Genomic DNA, 16,930 nt, shown 5'->3' with positions numbered 1-16,930 from the left:
CCCGAGACCTTGGCGTATTGAGATGACACTAACCAACTGACCTACCCTACCAGGGCAACAGGCCTTTTTTTTTTTTTTCTATAGAATATATTGAGGCACATAGGTTAAAAGTTTCTCAGACAAATTCATGACTAGAACAAAAATGAGAGAGAGCTCAGAATTTTCCATTCCCCCCAAAGCTGAATTCTCAGATAGTCACACCCAATGAAATATTTCAACATATGTCCTTAGTCACTGCTATCATCATTGGCATCATCTCTGATACATCATTTAAGGGAGACTTCAATGACTGACTGCAGGAGTCAGATCTAGTAGGCTGGCACATGGCCATGTCCCCAGGTCATAGCAGAAGTCACAAATCCATCCGGGCTTAGAGGCCTGGCTGGGGAGAAGAAATCTCTCTTCAGAGAAGGGCCCAAGGACAACAAAACCACATCTGTGGCAATGGTGATGAGGATTACCAGGTGTGAATTTTGCTTTCTGACAGCACATCCTTACAGTTGCCTCAGAGTCAGGAACCCAGACAGCAGCAGGCTCATTACTGGGTGCCTTCCCACTTTTGGAGAGTAAATCAGTAGCTCATTTATTCATGTGATTCACCCATTCTGATTTCCCAGTGGCAGTGGCAGTGGCAGCATAGTCTGCAAATAATTTAGTTGGCGATTTGATAAGCCATCCATTCCCCAAGTCTCCCTCATCTTTGACGGAATCAATAGGGACATATTTCCAGGGGACTAATATGATGTTTATTGTATTTTTTCTTCTGGATGACAGTATTGCCATATACAAGAATATCATTAAATAAGGAAAACTGTCTTGCGTTGGGCTTTTTTCTGCACAACTTAGTCAATACTTCAATCAGAACCTATCCAGTACAGTTAGGGGTTACCAGCTGCTCCAAAAGACTTTTCTTCTATATTTATACGTCTAGTATTTGCTTTACTGTTTGCCAAGTAACCCACCAGCTTTTGCTAATAGCCCTGTCCCCTGCTCCTGCCCAGGCCTCCCAGGGTGTGCGGCCAGCAGCCAGGTGCAGCCTGGCAGATGGGTGGGCCGGGACCGGCTTAGGGGCTCATAGGTGACTCCCTCCCCGCCAAGTTGAACTCCACTTTGGCCACCCGGGCTGGCCTCTCCTCTGCGCATGCACGGGCAGGCCAGCAGAGCACCAGATTCATTACTGTTTAGACACAGCTAACCTTGTGAATAGAATTGTTCATCCTTTGTTAAACAAGAACACTGAAGACTTGTAAAAGAGGACACTGAAGACTTTGGAGTTAACAGCCCCTGGCCTCTCTAGAAAGCCTCAGTGTGGGGGTGTTCACTACAGAGAGGTGTCTTGCTCCTTCTGCTCTCTCACTCATGTTCTCTCTCCCTCTTGAGGTGGTAGATGGTGAGGGTCACAGGCAGGGAGTGAGGACACATCCATTGCTTGTAGATGGAACCCTAGAGGCACATCTGCCCACTCTCAGGATGCCAGGGAGATGACATTCACAGGCGGGGTTGCAGGTTGTTGGACTAATTTTATGTGCTTTCAGTCTGAGAGCACAGACTGAAAGAAGCTTTCCCCCACCCGCTCCTACGAGCTCTGTGACCCTGCAAGTAATTTGATTTTAAAACTTTTATTTCCTCACCCAGAAAATGCAGACACTAACAGAACCCACTCCTGGGGTTGTGAGGAGTTAAGTGAAGGAATTAAATAAGACCCTCAGCAGAGTGCCTGGTGTTCAGTAAGAATTCACAAATGGAAGTTGCTATTATTATTATATAATTTGAGCATTCTGTCTTTTTTGTTTCTTTTGGTGTGAGGCCTAGGCTTTCACTAATATAATCCTGTGCTGTTGACTTAAAAATAGATAAAAATGGCTCTTCCCTTGGGGCGGGGGGTAACAGTTCATACCACCAGAATTTTACAGAGCTCTTAAAAAGTATGCATACCAACATATGCACACACACATATATGCATGTGTGTGTGATGTGTATAACATATATATCATCTATTTAATATTCTACCTATCATACATATTTTTTAAATATTTTTATTAATTTCAGAGAGGAAGGGAAGAGAGAGATAGAAACATCAATGATGAGAATCATTGATTGGCTGCCTTCTGCACGCCCCGTACTGGGGATCGAGCCTGCAACCCGGGCATGTGCCCTTGACTGGAATCGAACCCGGGACCCTTCAGTCTGCAGGCCAACACTCTCTCCACTGAGCCAAACCGGCTAGGGCCATATTTTTTCCTAATAGTAAAATGTCTGAGCCTGGTCTCTAGTTATTAACTTGGAGAGACACCAATTTGGAACAAAAATGAATCACTGGGCTAGGACTCAGGTATAGGCACTGTGGGCCCCTCCCAGTCTAACTTGTCTCTATATCTTCATTTCTGACAGCGATGCCTCTCACTGCCCCTGCCCCTGCCCCTGCCCCTGGCGTGAGAAGCCTAGAGGAAGTGAGCCAGTTCAGGTGTTCATCCAGGGAGAAACCGGTGAGTCATGAGACAAAACTGAGTTCGGACCTGAGATAGAATAGCACAAAGCAAATGGTTCCCAACGGTGCCTGTGGACCCAGAAAGGGGCTGCTGGCTTTCCCCGCTGAGGCGGGCTCGGATGGGGGAGCAGGATAGATTCGCCAGAGCTGACCAGGTCTTCCCCTGTGATGAAACAGTGTCCTGTGAGGACTGACTGTGCCCGCCAGGGTGTGTGAGTCTAAGAGGCAGGTTGGGGAGTCATAGGTTGGAAATGAATGAAGTTGGCATGAAGAGCACACTCTCTTAGGAGTGGAGGCCAAAGAAGCTCCCTGCTCCCGAAGGTCCCTCAGGGCAGGGAGAGGCAGTCTGTGCCCTTGGTTAGGCCTTGGGAACAGCTCACAGGGGATGGGTCCCTTCTTGCTCAGAGCCTCTGGCAGGCTTCTCAGCAAGGACACAAACATCATTACCCTAGCTCTCTCTCCCCTTATCCACAGCTCTTTTCCTTATTGGATGGGATAAACACTATAATCATATTGTCTTTTACTTGTCCCGACCATACGATTGTACATATTATAATAATAATAAATCCGGCTTTACTTTTATTATGCCCACAGGGTACCTAATTGCCTTAGTAAATTTTTCCACCTCTATTATGTTTTCTGTTTTGTCCTCTAATTTTGGAAGCAAGGTGGCCATATCGAGGACTGCAGTATTAGTTAGAAATTTAATTTTCTTTAAGCATTCAGAAATTACAGCTGATGGCATTTAGTGAATAATTTTTTTCCTGCGAATGAATATCGGCCATAAAATTGAATAATAGATAAGCACTGAGATATTTATAATAAATCGAGTAGAAATCTTATGGGGAGGAAGAGTCATCTAACTGAATGAATGATTGTTCCTTCTCTGTTCACTGTTTCCCCAAATGAAGGACTTGGTTCCCTACTTTGTAAAACATGAACCTGACTCCCAAGAAATTGGTTGGAGCAGCAGTGGGCCCTGAGCTGGGACTCAGAGAGGAGTTATGTCTCCAGGGACTTGCTCACCAGCAGGCTTACTCAGGTAAGAGCGTAGGTGTGCTGGAAAAGCAAATGAAGGTGAGAAGAGAGAACTGCCATAAAAATCAGAGCAGACAGGAGGGGAAAAGGTGTCAGGAGGCTTTTCTAGTTTTACATTCTCATCCTTCTCTAAGGCCATCAGCATTGAAATCTGTCCTGAGGTTCTGTGATACACCACTGAATTCAAATCTATTTTTTTTTCTTAAACTGGCTTGAATTATTAATTTTATTTCTGTGATTTGCTGCCAAAGCAGTTTTAATGAAGTGAGCAAATATTCTAGGTGAAATGGCCATGACCACTGGTGTTTGCTTCAGTGGGAGGGAGTGGGGGATGGGGGGTGGGGACTTGGTTCATGCAGCCTCATTTCAGGTTGTCCCAGTTACCTTACACCTTGTGCTTAAAAGTGTGTTTCCCTTGAAGAGGCTCTTGAAAAGAAAATGCTTTGACCTTGAGCTCCCCTAAGGACGTGGCCCTAAGATATGTGAAACCTAAGAAAAACAACAGGTTTCTTTTCAAAATGTTAATGTTCCTTGTGTTGTTAAAGCTGGAGACTTGATTGCACCTTTGGGGGCCAACAGTTCTTTTGTTTTGGAAAAACGCCCTGTAGGTTTTGTAAAGTTAAAGCCCAGATCTTAAGTTGGAAAGGAGACAAGGAGAAGCTGAATGGCTCTATGTGATTAGGCTAAAGGTTGTCTTCCTCAGGAGTAAAATAGCATCTCTGAGATTATGTGTGAGGGGAGGCTGGTCTGTGATGACAGGGAAAGGGGAAACTTGCTGTGCTTTCGCTGGTGTTTTTCTTTACTCTGACCAGATCCTCTGATGCCAACCTGCGTGAGTTGGAACCTCAGCTCTGCCACTGTATCAGCCAGGGTCCAGTCAGGAGGCAGAACCACAGCAGAAGGGAATTCAATAAGGAGATTATGAATCAGGCTACATGCTAACTAGCTGACCAAAAGGGGTTCACAGAGGTAGCAGCAGAAAGAAATACCTATTCCTCTAGAGCTCAGGGAACAATGAGAAGAGATTGGAATAGTTAACAGTTAAATTGTTGAAGCAGGAGCCCCCCTGGAGGTGAAACTCAGAACTCTGATGAGGGGGCCACTGCTTGGTTCATAGTGGGGTGTCTGAGTTGGAAGGAGTTGCGGTGGGACCCGGTCTCCTAAGGGGAGGTGCTGGTTGCCTAGTGTTGGTATCTTGGAAGGTGGGGGCAAAAGTGGAAGGTGGTCCTGTAAGTGGTGTGGCTGTGTGTGTGTGTGTGTGTGTGTGTGTGTGTACACAAGTGTGCCAGCTAATACTCCCTTATGCCTTCTTCAACTTTCAAAGCCTGTCGTGTGGTATGTGACAACCTAATCTCAGCTCTTTTTGGGAGTTAGAGGTTAGACCAGCCGTGGGCAAACTACGGCCCACGGGCCGGATCCGGCGCGTTTGAAATGAATAAAACTATTGAAAAAAAAGACCGTACCCTTTTATGTAATGATGTTTACTTTGAATTTATATTAGTTCACACGAACATTCCATCCATGCTTTTGTTCCGGCCCTCCGGTCCAGTTTAAGAACCCATTGTGGCCCTCGAGTCAAAAAGTTTGCCCACCCCTGGGTTAGACCCTTGTGCATGCGTGGGGCAACAGGGATGGGGATAAACAGTCACTTGGGAAGGCTGGTTCTGAGATGGCTAAAGGCGAATTGCAGAGTTGTATAGCTGAGAACCAGGTCTATAGGCAGACAATGAAGATAGGGACAAATAGGATCCATTAGTGAAAATAAAAGCATGCCATAGGGACTCCAAGGAATATTTTGGGGAGAAGAACTGGGCCAAATGGAATTGGGTGGGGAGAAATTATTCAATAACTCATTAGTCAGTGAAGGAGTCAGATATTATGACCACCTTGAAGAGTATTTAAAAAAAATTAAGGGCGTTTATGCATAATTTAACAAGACAATATTAGAGTAAGATTGCAGAGTTAAAATATAAATCTATTTGATGTCGAGCAAGCCATGAACCTTTTGGATTATCTCTTCTTACCAGACAGAACTTATTTGCATTTCTAACCCATAAAAATCAAAAGCTAACAAGTAATAGTCTGGCAATTTTAATCTATACTAGAAAATGAGATGAACTAAATATATCCCCCTAGGCAATTCTTGGGTATCCTTTGCCCCCATATAATATTGGGAGGATATGCCACCCACTTTTTTTTTGCCTTAATTTCAGGCTTTGGGTAAATTTCCTGACATTATTTTGGCATAAAAAGAGATATGGTCTTGAAGGGTTCTCTGGAGGCCTCACATAAGTCTACGTAGCAGCTATATTAAAAGCCACCCAAGGCTGCATTCCGTCTTGGGTTCTTGGCCTCTTGCCTACCCTGTTATTCGTGGGCTTTTCTGGTTGCCTGGAGTCCACTCAGTTGTCAGCACTAGTTCCCTGCTTTATGCCTAGTTTTATAAGCTTGACAAGGACTAGCCATCCTGGTTTTGACAAGGTCTAGCCCTGAGGGGCAATTATGGCCAGCAGCCACCGGGAGCCATCCTGGTTTTGGTCTTAAATAAACTGACAGGTAATGACTTAAAATTGCTGCCTTTGGGCATTATTCGCTCCCCAAAACACTTCTTCATTTATTATCTATACATACAATACAATACGTGTGACATACATATTAATATATGTTATATGTCAATATAGTATATAAATAAATAAATTCTATATATTGTGTGAAACTTACACGTGTGTGTGTGTGTGTGTGTGTGTAAAGATCATAAGGGCAAAATTTGGACCTAGATATAACAAATTCCGTTTCTAGTCACTAAAATAAGATAAACAACAGTACAGCAGAAAATGTCACTAGATAACCTAACAGCCATCCTAGTATCATTTCCCTTGCTGCCCCTAACTATTTGCATATTGTTGCTGACTGTTTGGCTCCTAAGCCCATCCCTCTAATCCTCATGGAGATTCCACAGGCCCCTTTTAATAGATTCAATTAGTAATAATTTTTCTGCCAAATAAGCTAGAATGGGTTTTGTTTATTAATCAAGAATGCTGATTTCTACTAAAGATAACTGAAGGATTTGATTTTGTGACTATGCAATCACTCTTAGTGATATTTGAGAAAATTCAATACCAGAAGCTGAGCCAGGAGAATAAATAAAAGAACGAAAAAGAAAGATTTCACAAGTCAAGAGAGAAAATTTCTACAACAGAATATTAAATAGATGGTTTGTAACACTTAGGAAAGAAAGTGGTCATCCTGAGGAGCCTCTATAGACTTATGAAGAAGTAAAGTCAAATGAGTCCTCATGCTTTTATTTATATACTAGGGACCCAGTGCATGAATTTGTGCACCTTGAAAGGAACGTTGGGTGGCGAGGCTGCAGTGGGCACTGGGGCGGGTCTCGGCCCATCCTCCATGCCCCCACCGGCCCATCCCGCCACAGCCCCCAGTTCCCTGTCTGCCAGCAGCCCTGCTCCCGCCACCGCTGCTGCTCCCATGCGCTGACTGTGCTGGTCCTTCTCACACCTGCTGACAGCATGGAGTGATTGGGGCCAGGGCCAGCAGCAGGTGAGAGCAGGGCCAGCACCGTCAATGGGTGTGAGCGGTGGCTGCTGCCCTGATCGCCCCTCAGGTGCAGGAGGAGGTGGAGAAGCCCTGAGGGGCGATTATGGCCAGCAGCCACTGCTCGCACCTGCTGTTGGCGCTGAGCAATTGGGGCTGGCACTGGGCGCCAGCAGTGGGTGCAAGTGGGGCTGGTGCCGGCAGCAGGTGTGAGCACTGGGCAGGACCGTGGTGCACGGGCACAAAGTATTTTCAGTAACCACTTGAGGCTCACCCTGATGACAGTGACTGGCACCCCACCTTGGTCTTCTGCCCCTGCTCACCTGCTCCACCATTTCGCCACTACCAACACCTGCCATGTTCCGCACTCTGCTGCCTGCTGCTGATGCCTGCCATTTTCCACGTGTGCCCCCTGGTGGTCAATGCAAATAATGGTGGCTGGTTGTTTGATTGTTCAGTTGTTCCGCAGCTCCACCGTTCCTCCCTTTGGTCCATTTGCATATTAGCCTTTTATTATATAGGATTTTTAACAGTGATTTCTTATTGGTCAGGTTGTTTCTTTATGACTTACTTAAATTAAAAGAAAACTATGTAAGAGGACTTTATGTACTTAAGTTGATTGTAATGGAAATAAAAACCTTTTATAGTTTCTTTCAAGATACCTCTGTGCATAAAGTAGAAAAAATAAGAATAAAATAATAGTTGCAATTAGAGTTTTCAAAGGCTGCTTTAATTTAGTTTAATTTTAATTTGAAGTCACAACAAAAGATGTCTACAGTAGCATAAGCCTAGAGAAAGGAGGAAAGGGCATAATGCTTACCGTGGAAGCTGATATTACTGTTTTGACTATACATTAATTTGGGCTCTGTGTTAATGATGACAAATATGAAGCAATTTTGATAATGATAGGGGGAAATGCTAATATGATTTCAATTGGATAAAAAAATTATACAGAAGAAAACATGAGGGGCATATATTAAAACATACGTATATTAAAACAAATTTGAGTTGAAGAATTATACATATAATAAAACTATGTTATTGTTATCATTAGAAGTAAAGTAGAAAAAGAAAGAAAAAACAGACTTTGGGTATTCTGGAATTTCAAAATAAGGAAAGAAATACCTTGTGTCTTCTCATGTCATTTACAGATTTATACTAACATTAGAAGTAGAATAATTCATAGAATAATTAAAATTGGAATAATTTATGTTATTATTTCTTGTAATGGTCTTTCATGAAAACCAACAGAATAATATCAAAAGTGAAGGTTAACTTGGGGAGGAACCACACTGTGATAATAGGTAGATTTTGAGTGGCTAAGCTGGTCTAAGAATAGATCCTTGAGAATAATTGACTGAACCAAGGTCACAGAATATATTAATAGTAGAGATAGAATTAGACCTACATCTTGATTTTTCAGCCTGACAATGCTACCTATCCCTCTGTCTGGCCAAAAAGAAGAAATATTTACCCCATTTTAGTTCCTATGATCATCACTCATCAATGACTTGAATCCCTTACCCCAAATGTTCTGCAAATGTATACTCATCCATCTTTATTTTCCCTTGGCATCAAATAACTTTTCAATTTCAAACCCTGCATGTGTTTGGGCGAGTGTGTGTGTGTGTGTGTGTGTATGTGTGTGCGTACACATGCATGTTTGTGTATTTGTGTGTCTTAGATCGATGAGGCTTGAAGAGAGTAGGACGCATTCTATACCCAGATTTTAGCCACAATAGACCAAACTACAACCATTTGTCCTTCAGTGATTAATGGAGAGAAATTATGTTATAACTGATGGGAAATTTACAATATGCTTTTAATAGAATTAAAAATAATGTCTCTGTTGGCTTTTAACTCTTCTCTGAGCCAAGTATTGGCTTCTTTCCAGAACTAACACATTTCATCCAGCAACTGGAGAACACATTTTAAGAAAAAGAAAGACATTTTTTAAATCTTTGAATTTATTCTTGATTGACCAGAATGCAGTTTGTGAAATTTAATATTATGATAGAATCACTGGGTTACTCCTAGTAATATTTTCATAAAATCATGGAATGTTTTTAGAGCAGGAAGAAACATACAGGTTTATTTAAAACTTGTCTCATTTTACAAATGAAGACACTGAATCCCGGGCGGTTACTCCTTAGCTAACCACGTATCCTGTGATTGTCCTTTTTTTCTTAATTCTTTCAATTGACAATAATTTTTGATCATCCATTATGTGTCAAATGGTACAGTAGCTCTTCAATAGTTAAAAACCAAAAGCCTTGATTCATAGCCTTAGGAGAACTATAGCATTTATTAATAAACATTAATCTACCATAGCATGTGTTGCATTGTCGTATACTGTAGTTATGTTCCTAGAGTTATAAAAGATGAGGGAATAGTAAAATTTACTTGGATGGTCAGGAAAGCTTTTCCAGAATGGTGGTTGATGTGTCTGGACCTTGAAAGTTGAGTAGGAATACACCAACTTTAGAAACAAGGAAAGAGTATTCAAGGCGGAGGGAAAAGAGAGGCACAGATGGAAACATACAGGTTTGAGTTTTTTCGGGGGATACCAAGGATAGGCTTTAGGGAGTGATTGAAATTAAGATTGAGTAGGTAAGCTCTGATAGAGTTGGGAAAGACTTTATAGAGCCAGCTAAGTTGTATAAGCTTTATTTCACAGGTACATGGGAAGCTATTGCATAATGTTAAGCAAGGAAATTACATCTTACACTTTCATATGGTCTATATTTGGGAGGAATAGCTGGTAGCACTGTGGAGAATGGACTGGAAGATGGATTGGAGGGAGGCAGGTTTAGATGAAAATGATGAGATCGTAAACTAGACCAATGAATGAGGTTATGCCTTACAAAGGTTTCAGATGTAAGGTCTTGGTGATGCCATGTTACTAGGCATGTAGTGTTAAAGATATTCAGATTACCCATGATGGAACATTTCACATGAAGATGTACAGGAAATAATTGAAAATCCATGTCTTAAACTCAGAAGAAAAGTCTGGGCTGGTGTTATTGATTTTGGAGTCTTGAAAGTAGCAGGTAAAAGTTGAAGCTAAGGAAAAGGAATAGAGAAAGAAGTCCACGAACAGAGTACTGGAACATAGCATATTTAGGGGATGGATGGGAGAGAGAAACTAAGACATGGTTAGAAAGAATTATTTGTGTGGCAAAAGAGAATGAAGAGAACAGTGTTGTGTAAATCATGTTATTCTGATGCTTTCAGCTACAATTCATAGTCAAACTCAAAATGACTATGATGATAAAGTGGACTTATCTTCTCATGTAACAATAGCAACAACAACAACAACAACAAACCTCCAAGAGATAAGTAGAGCAGAGAACAGGTATTTTAGTCACAAGTCCAGTTCCATTACTTTCTGATTCTATCAGAAAGGCCCTCTTCTGGGTACTGGATTTATTACTAGGGGAAAATGTCTATAGCAATTCTGGACTTCTCATCGAAGTATAAGCAAGGCTTTTCTCCCAGTGGTTTTATTTGTGTGGGAACATCTTACCTCCAGTTCCGATCAATCTTGCTCTTCCATTTCTTTGGCTTGACATAGAAATTCTTGAACAAATCCCTCAGGCCATTAGAATTCCATATGCTGGTTGCATTAGGCCTGGATTTCTGAACTGATCACTAACACAGAAAGTAGATATTGGGCTTACCTCTGTAACTGGGGTACTCATTGACCCTTCACAAAGTACAAGACTGTTCACCAAAGAAAGTGTGGTGGGATGGGTGTTAGGCAGGGGGATCTCTGTAATGAAAGCCAAGGGAGGAGAGAGTTTCACAAGAAAGGAGTTGTCAATCATATTAAAATTTGCAGATCAAGTAGTATGGGTATTATAAAGAGATCATTAAATCTGTCACTTATGTGGTCATTGGTGACCTTTGGATGAGACCTTTCTGAGAAGTGCTGGGGCAGCTCTTGAAGAATACTCTTTGAAGGCATATGGCTGCAAAGAGAAGAGATATAGGGAGCATTAAATCAGTTGCAATTCAGTAAAGCATACAAATTTATGTGAAAATATTGTTTTATGTTATTTTACTGATAAGTTTGCACCAAATCACTTCCTCCTAGTTTGAAAGAAGAAGGAAAATTAATCTTATAATGTGAAAAGAGTGTGATAAGTTTGTGAACCAAAGAAAGAGGATATAAACAAAGAGAAAGTGGTAAGTGGGTAATAGCATGATGAAAGGCGACCATTTAAAATGTGAGAGATGGAATTTCCATTAACATTTCATTGAATCAAAATCATGCTAAGTTTTTGGTATATTTTGTTTAGTTAGTTGGTTTGCTGTTATGAAAAATGGATATGTTGCCTGGCCAGTGTGGCTCAGTAGTTGAGTTTTGACGTATGAACCAGGAGTCACAGTTTGATTTCCAGTCAGGGCACATGCCCCGGTTGTGGGCTTGATCCCCAGTAGGAGGTGTGCAGGAGGCAGCTGATCAATGATTCTTTCTCTTCATTGATGTTTCTATCTCTCTCTCCTCTCCCTTCCTATCAGAAATCAATAAAAATATATTTTTTAAAATGGATACGTAGTCAGCCAAAATTATATGCACTTTGTAAATGCACTATAATTACATTAAAAAGTAGAAGGCAATTTTCTTCAAGTGTGGCCAGACACTTAGAAGATTGGTGTAGGAAAGCAATAGGGCACATTTAGGCCATGGAGTTTCTAGACATTCAATGCTCAAAGCACAAAATAAGTTTTTAAATGCTAAACTCAACAAGAATTTAATGTTATTTAATTCTGTGATAATAATAATATTAAAGGTATCCTCACGTGCCTGATAGTTATCTTCAAGTTTTCAGGGAAAAAGTAATTTTAGTAATATCCCCATTTCATTTTAATTGGTATAGCACCTTTCAAAATTCATTCAGTTCCACCCCGCCCAAAGTCATAATAATCCTGTAAATTAATAATAGCTGATATCTTTATTCCCAAATGGAAAAATAGAACCCTAAAACTGTTGCTAAGTGATTAGCTGAAAGGTTACTATTATCCGGAATGATAGCTTAGTGTCTAGGTTGCAGCTGTTCATTCCATAGTGAAGGAAGAGATATCAGGATATGCAGAATGGAGACTCAAGGGAATATCATGTTAGGACCATGATGAAGCTGAAAGAGGTTAATTCTTGGGTACACATTAATTCAGAGTGGACCAAGCAGACTGAGGTGAGGTAAAGGCTTCCAGAATAAGTAGCTGGAGTAATAAGTGATCCAGGCCCAGGTCAAGGATGAAAATGTACAGAAAGTTCATTTCATAGAGTGCCAAATTTAGAAATGACTTTAAAAAAAGCATTCTAATAGTCTCTCTCCTTTTACCATGCTGATGCCAAGGTCCAGAGAATAACCATATAGGCAAGACGTAAACTTCTCCACTAGCCTAGTGACTCTCTGCTACCCTAAATCACAATTTGGAGCCCTCAAGAGAAGGAGCATGAACTTGAAGGAAAAGCAAGTACAGAAGACAGGCGATGTAGTTCAAAGACTCATTTCCCGTCACAATTTAGAGGATGGGGAAGAGTTATTTCTGTAATGCCAAGGGAACAATTGCTCTGGTCAAGTGACTGTATGAAGGGTCCTAACATAGAGTGAAAGGGATTCAAAGTTAGATGGAGGACTTCTCAAAGTGTTATTTGCTACAAACATGTCTAATGAATTTCAAAGCTAGGCATTCAGACACATCCTATGTTCTCTGCAAAGAGACTGAAATATTTGGAAATTTCCTGTAGTGTTGATGTAATTTGTCTTGATTTTGGGAGAGGCAGTCAAATTTTTTAAATTGCAGATACTTTCCAGTAGGTAGATAACTCTTTTGGGACTCGGGGGTGGAGCAGGAAATGTAACTTCTGGCTGATTTATTTCCCAGAGCAAGAAGCAAATAGTCTTGTTTGTTATCAGTTATAGTTATTATACTATTCATAATCTGTTTTCCCATAAGAATAGTATTGCAATGATAAATAACAACATATATAGAGAGAAGAAAATGAATTTATTGCAGGATGCATTTCCGGAGACCTGAACAAGAAATTAGGTCTGCAATATGTTCAACTATGTTGGGCAACTCCAATTCTGCCCCAAAATTCACCTTTGAAGGATAAGAATGAGCAGGCACATTCCTAACTGGTATTAGGTTGCAAGCTCTCTTCTCCAAAGACAAGGGTGTGTATTATCCATTTTTTTAATTGCTCAGAACCCTATTCATATTGCACAATGAAATAAATGTAAATATGTTGAAAGTGATTTTTTTATTATGATTTCCCCTCATCACAATAACTAACATATATTGAGTGCTTATTGTATGTTAGAAACTGTTCGAAGTGCTAAACATATTGTAAACCACTCAATCCTCACAACAAACATTAAGGTAACTATTATCACCCCCACAATATATACAAGGAAAATTGGGTACCAAGAGATTGTATAACTTGCAAGATTAAATAACACAGCTAAATAAAGTTGTAGAACTGGGATTTAATCCCACACATGCTGGCTGTAGATATTTCGGTCTTAATCACTGTGCCACCTGCTTCGTGTGTGTGTGTGTGTGCACATTTTCCCTCAAGTTGCTAATAATTTATACCAGTGATGGAGAACCTTTTGAGCTCAGCGTGTCAGCATTTTGAAAAACCCTAACTTAACTCTGGTGCCGTGTCACATATAGAAATTTTTTGATATTTGCAACCATAGTAAAACAAAGATTTATATTTTGATATCTATTTTATATATTTAAATGCCATTTGACAAAGAAAAATCAACCAAAAAAATGAGTTCGCGTGTCACCTCTGACACGTGTGTCATAGGTTCGCCATCACTGATTTATACCATCATAATTTTTTAAATTCTTTATTGTTTAAAGTATTATACATAGTATTACATATGTATACCATTATAATTTATTTTATCCTCCATTACTTCACTGAATTATGTTGTAAATATTAAATTCTTTTATATTTATTCCATCGATGGCTATCTCTTCTTGTATCAGAAACATGCCATAACTCCATCAAATCTTTTAATGTCTGCTTGTCTCATCCCTTTTCATTTCTCTTATTTTTCATAATTTTTTCTATTTCTCCACATTATTCTATCATTCTTTTTTAAAAAAATGTGTTTTCCTGACTTAGGAAAACTCTTCTTCCTCTAGAGTATAGAAACCTCAGACCAGGAGCTGTCCTTTATAGTGATGCAAAGGTCAAGATGGATGCTGAGACAGATAAAAAATAACCGTAGGAAGATGACAGAGCTGTAGGGTGTCAGGCATATGTGATGAGCTAGGGCTGTGGTCGTGAGCCACATGTGGCTTTTTGGACCCTTGAGTGTGGCTCTTCCACAAAATACCACGTGCAGGCGCACGTACAGTGCGATTGAAACTTCATGGCCCATGCACAGAAGTCGGTTTTCGGCCTGGGCGAGTCTATTTTGAAGAAGTACTGTTGATATTTGGCTCTGTTGACTAATGAGTTTGCTGACCACTGAGCTAGGGTCTTATCACTTCAGCCTTGCCCTGTTCCCTTTTGTGTGTGTATGTATATATGTATACATATACATACATATGCACACACATTTTTTTCTGGGCTTCAATTGACATCTTATCTGGATACAGGAAGGGTGACAAATTTGGGAATGTAATTATTTTAGTTCACAAATAGTTACTTTGGGTAGAGAGAACCTGATTGTTCTCTAGGACAATGTGTCCCTGAAAAGACAGTAGCAAATATGAAGAGGCCAATGGAAGGGTGGAAAAATGATTCAGAGTATTTCAATTATATTTCTTATTAGATAAGACTTGGTGCTACTCAGCAAAGAGTCTTCTACAGTTTGGGGATTAGGAGTGAGAAAGTTTGGTTTGGGGGACAATAAGCACAATTTATTACATGCTTACCATGTGCTAAGTGATATTTTAAGAGCTCTATATACCTTATTTCTCTTTGTCCACCCAATTATTATTTTTGAATATGTATATTTTCATTAATTTCAGAGAGGAAAGGAGAGGGAGAGAGAGATGGAAACATCAATGATGAGAGAGAATCATTGGCTGCCTTCTGCATGCCCCACACTGGGGATTGAGCCCACAACCAGGGCATAAGCCCTGACCTGGAATCGAACCGTGACCTCCTGGTTCATAGGTCTATGCTCAATCACTGAGCCATGCTGGCTGGGCCACCGAAATCTATATGGTAAGTAGTGCCATCTCTTTTCACAGACGAGGAAGCAGAGGATCAGATCAGCTGGGTGACATAGTTTACTAGAGTAACACAAATGGTAATTGGACGTGGATTAAAATCTAAAATCTTTGACATGGTTACAAGGTCCTCCACAATCTGGCCTTTGCCTACTTGTCAGTGTCAGTCTATGCCCCTTAAGTTCAACCACAGAGGACTTTTCTCCAGTTCCCTAAATATGTCTTTTTGGCAGTGGCAGAGGCCCTGCTAAGTATTCCCCAAAGCATCTGCTCCCCCCCACCCCCCACCCCCCCCAAGCACACAGAAAACGTCCTTTTCCAGTCTTCCCTTAAATTTTAGTGGGACCATGTGACTAATGAGATGGGGTGAAAGTGATGTACAACATGCCCAGATATGGTTCCCAAAGCATGTCTCATCCTTGACTATGCACATCCCTACCTGCACAATTACATGGCAGAACCTCAACATGGAGCTCCTGCTTCTGCTTGAGCAGCTGCTCAAATAGCTGTGTTATGAGAAACTTTTATTGGATAAGTATCTGAGGCCTTGGGATGAGTTGTTATAGCATCTAGTATTACCAGCCATGACTAAATCACTTGCTCTAGACTAGAGATTGGCAGACTTTTTTTTTTTCTTTTGGCAAAAGGCCAGGTAGGCTTTATAGGCCACATAGTCTCTTTTGCAATGACTTAACTCTGGTGTTATAGTGTGGAAATGACTAGATCATATGTAAGTGCATAGACATGGCTAGGTTCCAATGAAATGCTCCAAAAACAGTCACTGGCACCATTTGGCCTGAGGACCACATTATTCTGCTGACCCCTGTACTAGACTAAAGGACTAGATTGGCTGCTCTGTTTCAACTTCTCTGTCTTTCTCCTTCATTTCCAGACTCAACCCCCTCTTTGCCTCGCTAAACTGTTACTTTTCGTACCTTAGCTGCAGTTTCAGTTCCATATGAGGATGTGTCCCATCTCCGCCTTCCAGTTAGGTCAGGACCCATTATCCTATGTCCCCATAGCAGCCACCCGTAGTTCCTTTTTCATAACAAACCTTCCATTTATAATGCTTTGTTCAACCTTTTTTTCTTACTATGCTGAGACCTGCATGAAAAAAGGAGCCATGTCTGCTTCATTCACTGTTTCTCTGTAGCGCCTCGCATAGGCCCTGGCACAAAGTGGGTGCTATAAATTCTTGTTGAGTCAATGGGTAACTATAGGCATATATTATTAACCACCACCTTCAATATAGAGGACCTGTGGAAACTCATCCTTCCTTCCCCTCCCTTTACTCTTCCTCCTGGTCCTTCAGTCCTTGGGCTCAATATAGCCCAGAGGAAACCAAACCCACAATTATGGTATTATAGCCTCATTTGTGAATGGAAAAGTTACCACAGAGATATTAGCCCGCAGGCATATTTCTTTGGTGTGACTGCTGACCTTGTCTTCACCTCAGTCAGTACTTTTTCTTGAGGACCATAAATCGAGGGATATCTTCTTATAAAAGTCGATCTCTGTCTCCACTCTGAAAGCTAATTCCATCCTGAGCCCCATAAACGGGAAGAGGCAGTTTCTGAAGTTCTGTCCTCATATTGCTCTGACACCTATAAATCCGAGACGCTTCCAGCGTTCCTCGGTTTA

General features: G+C 41.0%; 1 pseudogene across 1 annotated transcript; it reads right to left on the bottom strand.

Moving 5' to 3' along the window:
• Nucleotides 1-227: 227 nt before the first annotated feature.
• Nucleotides 228-7,437, bottom strand: LOC308512639 (pleckstrin homology domain-containing family F member 2-like; annotated as a pseudogene). Its single transcript has 2 exons — nucleotides 7,402-7,437; nucleotides 228-971 (listed from the first exon to the last, which is right to left on the bottom strand). The product of its transcript is annotated as a pleckstrin homology domain-containing family F member 2-like (transcript).
• Nucleotides 7,438-16,930: the final 9,493 nt, after the last annotated feature.

The sequence above is a fragment of the Myotis nattereri genome (genome assembly GCF_964212035.1).
Source record: "Myotis nattereri genome assembly, chromosome: 2".
In the NCBI taxonomy this organism is placed as follows: Eukaryota; Metazoa; Chordata; class Mammalia; order Chiroptera; family Vespertilionidae; genus Myotis; species Myotis nattereri.
The sequence above is the reverse complement of the archived record's forward strand: the minus strand, read 5'-3'. Positions and strand labels throughout refer to the sequence as shown.